Below are 5278 nucleotides of genomic sequence, written 5' to 3' on the forward strand. Positions count from 1 at the left end.
AAGGACAAAATCTTTTCTGGTGTGCGTACAAAATTTTCAGAATCTACAGGTCCACGTAGAGCCCTCAGTAACTCCTCTTCGAACTATACACACGTGCCTATGGCCTTGGTGAGTGGTATATTGAGTTGTCTTGAAGACCTGTTTATTGTGGGGGTGATTTGGCGAAGCCAATTATTATCAAAGTAGAGGAAAGCCATTTATTTGATACTTATTTTTTTATACTGTCAGCCCTGTGTCGGGCTTTTACAGGAGTGGAAAAAATAATAAAAGCGAAGAACAAGTGAACAAGCGAAGAACATCATAATGCAGATATTTTTAATAATAATAAAGCAGGCTGTTAACAACGCTTGTTAAGAACACTTAAAACACTTGTCTCCTTGTTTTGGGTTTTTGCGTGATCGAATTGCGAAAGCTTACCTCGAAGACTACTCATATGCCATGCATGTTTTCATTTCATACCCTGCAGCTTATAAATTTTGCAGCATATATTTTGACATTGTAAGGGCCGACTAACAAAATCAACAAATCCAACATTAAATTTTCTCAACGCTTGTTCACTTCAGTTAAGTCAGCATTAATTTATTCAAGCAAACAAGCAAGTGCCCAAAAAACTATAGTAAATCCTGACACATAACTGCAGCCAGCGGGTTGTTCGCCTGTGCGATTTACGCTGCTACAAAACCTTCAGTAGTGATGCTATTCTTTGTTTACAGCCCTCTGCTCTACTGTCGTTGAACGTATATATACCAAGATCAAAATAATAAATGGGTCGCAGTTACGCCCAGAGTAAAGAGAACAGTGCTACTGTTGCACTGACAACAAGTACAAAAGCATCGAACACAATGGCGGGAATAAAAGAAGCTTTCCGGAGAGACTCCGGAGAAGAGACAATCGAACGGCTCGGCCGCGTCGGGTGGTACAAAATGAACGTGTAGATGCAGAATGCATGCTGTATACTCTCTCTTCGGGCTCCTAGCTCTCAGGGTATTATTAATGTACGTGAGGTGCAGGATACAGCTTTGTTGAGCGGTCAAATGCATCACAAACCTCACGCAAAAGTAACAAATTTGAAAGAAGAAATAACTTCAGATCCGGAGCAAAAGAAAAACATTTTTGCTTTTATATTCGTGGAAGCGAAGCAGAACTCTACATGAAGCAAAAGCCTACAAGCCTACATTGCTGCCATACCAGCGGTAGCAATTAAAAATGAAAGCCCGAGCAAAGAAAAGAAAAATGAATGATGCAATTAAGTTAACGGCACTGAGAACTAAGAATCGAGTAATTGTTTTCTTGTCTTTCTTCTTGCCATTCGCTATTTTTTTACGGTCCGGAGAATTTACGTTTACGATGTGGCGTGTTCGCGTTGTCCTCGTATCATCAGTATTGCTATCGGCGCAATCTGACAAAAGATTTTTCCACAGTGATTTATTGTGGCACTCTTAGCTCCGTCGAGGGAGCGATAAAAACTGCTCATCACTGAAATGTTTTAGTTCATTTCTAGGTCGGATTTCATTTCAAACAATTTCATTTATTTTGGCCTCCTTTTAGGGCAATGCGCCGCTCAAAAGAGAAATCTTGGACTCCATTACGCATTCGAAATTGGCTGGCTTCGTGCTAACTACTCGCTGCTACTTTTGGCGTCAAAGAAGTCTGTATAGAATTAATTTTCTATGCTGAACCTTATTACCGACTGCATTGCCTTCGCGTCCCGTGGCGTCGCTTCAGCCAGCAAACATCGGCGACATAGGCAAAAGTGGAATGGAATCATTATGCAACCGCTGATTATAATTCAGCCTGTGTAAGTCGCAATGATTTGCAGGACTAAACACTTTGAATGAGTGGAGGACAGCAGTCAGCTTTCTTATATATTATATTAATTATTATAATTCAAGAGCGTGCTGGAATTAGTGCGGTATGATTGATGGGGATTTGGCATTCACAAGCATGTCTACCCAGGTATAATCGGACAGCAAACGCTTCGTGTTGGATGCTCTGTTATTTGGTACTTTCTCACAGTCTTTTTGTAACTTGTTCTGTGTGAGGACCTATCGCTCCAGGCACAGTGTTTGTCAGCTGATGTTGAAAGATTTCAGTAAGTGAGTGTCAGTAACCCGATCCAGTCAAACTAGTAAATCTCAAGGTTAAAGAGCAGTCCGCTCCGTCCGGCGGCAATCACGCGTAATTGAATACACACCCATAAAAATTTCACGCGACAGTGCATGTTTTGCCTGTGCTTCCTGACTGTTTTGAGACTATTGTATAAGAAATTTAGCAAACATGCTTGCGTCTTTATTTTCTCCTTACTGGCAGCATTCCACCGTGCTGTACAAACAAGCGATACTTTGATTCAGCTGCTTAAAATAGAGCGAGAAATTTGTGAAAAAAATTGCATACCTTACCTCCTAAATTTTCACCAGCCAATTATAATTTTTTGTACTAATATACCACAAACGAAATATCAACCTTCTGTGAATGGGAGAAGGCTGGCGGGAGGCAACGTGCAATGCCGGCCATTTATGACCATTTGTTCAGTCCACTGAGCTAATCTCTTTAAAATACAATGACCTTAAATTGTGCGCAAGCGTCACTTCATTCGTACTGTACCGGGAAGAGGAAGACGAAGACGTTGTTCGATCGCCTGTCGCCTCATCTCTGTTTATTTACCTAATTTTCCCTAATTTACCTAGTTTTATTTGAATATAGCATCTTCAAGGCAGTTCTGTCCCTATGGGAAGAGTACGGCTGCTCCGGCGCTGGCAAGCCTAAAGGGACCACGCCAATCTAGGGAAGATGGCTCGGAAGAGGCGGCCTTGGCTTCCCAGGCTGTGGAGTGACTAGAACAAGGACACGACCACCCGTCCAGCGAGACCTCATCGCTTAGTGGTGATGAGTCAACGATCGTGGACGGTGACGAGTCAGTGGCCGATATGGCTGACGTGGACAACGAGGGCTTCAAGTTGGTGAGTCATCGGAAGCAACGAACGGTAAGGATCCCGGTAGTTGTTGAGCCCACAGAAAAGGGGGATGATTTAAGAGAGAAGAATTCCATCTTACTTTTCGCGGCCATTCAATCACTGCTAGGATCAGCTCCGATTCGAAGTCGGTTCACCCTGCACGGGGCTCTTCAGCTGGATGTCTCGACGGAAGAGCACGTTGAGAAGCTCCTGCAGAGCTCTCAGATTTTTGGCATCAAAGTTGACGTGCGGTTGCTTCATTCCTACATGAAGAACACCTGTGTTATTAAGGGTGTACCAAAGTGGTACTCAGAACGCGACCTACTTGATTATCTGAACCCACAAGGTGTATTGCACGTGAAACGACTTGTGCGTCGTGTGGTCTCCAGGAAGAGAATGGGCTGTGAAACCTACCAACTCTATCGTGTTGACATTCGCTCCCAAGTCAGAGCGCCCCGAAAAAATTGATCTGGGATTCATAAAACACGCAGTTGCAGATTTCAGTGAAGCCCCTCCACGGTGTTTTAGATGCCAACGGTTTGGGCATGTGGCCAAAGTTTGCACAAAGGATCGACGCTGTAAGCGGTGTGGAGGCGACCACGACTTTAAAAGCTAGATTTGGCTTGCGCCAATTGCGGTGGGGATCATCCAGCGAGTTTCGAAGGCTGCCTCTTCCGTGTGAACGCTCTGCACGTCGGATACCCTTTTTTGCTGGTTTAAAAACCCCACCGACTGAGACGCCTGTCCCAGGATTAGACGAGTCCCCAGTGTTGGAGCCTGATGTTGTTGCGTTACCCAACAATGTCCCAAAGAGACCTAAGTCCAGAAAGACGCCAAGGCTCAGTGCGCGCGAGTCGGCTGTTCGACCTGCAGCAAAAAGTTTGCATGTTCCTGAGCGGCCGGATCACAGCCAGACTCCACGGCAAGGGGGACCCTCTTATGCACAAGTCAGAAAAAAACCAGCTACTGCGGCCAAGAGTGTGCCCCTGTCGGCATCTATTGTCGATGTTGTGAGTGCGTTGCGCATAATAAGGAGCTCAAAATTCAAGGTATGTCTGACCTTCTTCATGTTTTGTTTGGGGCCCTGCGTTCCCATGTTCCAGCGATGGCGCCTGGTAACCTGAAGAACTTCCTACAGCTGGTGCTTTCTTTTGAGTCTTTAATTACCACCTTCGCAGCGAACTTCCTTGCAATCTAATATGGATGGGGTTAAACCTCGTGGATCTCATATGCACCGAAAAATGCCGTTTATATTGCAGGGGAACTGCGCTGGGGTTTTAAGTCGGTTAGCTGAACTAAAACTACTCTTGAAAGAGACTTGTGTTACAGTATTGGCCCTGTCAGAAGCTGGCCTGCCAAGCGGTAGATGTTTGACTAGATATGTCGCCCATAAAAACTGTAGCATAAAGTCATGTCCTGCAGGAAGTGCTGCGCTTTACATAAGAAGAGAAATTCCACATGTTTCTCTAAGCGTTGCCGATCTTTGCACGGATGACATTGAGGTAGCGGCTGTGAGAATACAGCTCGGCTCTCGAACCCTTTTCATTGCATCCGTGTACGTGTCTCCGCGGAAGAAGGTAGCATTGGTTTGTTTCTACAGCAGCCCTTCGACCACTGCCGAGCTCCTAGAATCATCTGCGGTGATTTCAACGCCAATCATGCCGTTTGGGGTGAAAGGAACACGGATTCCCGTGGACGCAAACTCGTAGAGGTTATATGCAGTTTGGACCTGTGTGTTGCCAATGACGGAAGCCCCACTTTCTTCCAGCCTCCAGCCTCAGCGACAGCTATAGACCTGACACTGCATTCACCTGACGTCCGCCTGAGTTGGTCAACAGCGCCTGACGTCATGGGAAGTGATCACTATCCGATTTTTGTGTTTGCTGCCGACTTTCTTATGGATGGTCCTAAAATTAGCAATGTGGTCAACTGGGACAAGTACAGAGAGCACCTAGAACGTGTTTATGGTGATGTTGCTGACAAAATGATTTCTAGTAAACTAGCAGCAACTATGGCGGTCAAGTTACGTGATCATTTTCCGGCGCCGTATTTAAAACTCACGAACATTTGCGCAGTGAGAAGAAGGGTGGAGCGCCAACTCGTGCGGAAGAAGAACGACAGGCAACTCAAGACGACTTTCAATAGGCTGAATTTTGCTATTAGACGGCACACGACCAAGCTGTACAGCTCGCAATGGGCCTCATTCTGCGCTAGTTTGACTGTGTTCTCACCGATGACGAGAATATGGCAAGTTATTGGCAGCCTTCCTGGAGACTCTCGCCCTTCGAAGCCTTTGAAGCTTTTGCAATACGCAAGGAAAAACC

Source organism: Amblyomma americanum, chromosome 9 (genome assembly GCF_052857255.1).
Source record: "Amblyomma americanum isolate KBUSLIRL-KWMA chromosome 9, ASM5285725v1, whole genome shotgun sequence".
Classification (NCBI taxonomy): Eukaryota; Metazoa; Arthropoda; class Arachnida; order Ixodida; family Ixodidae; genus Amblyomma; species Amblyomma americanum.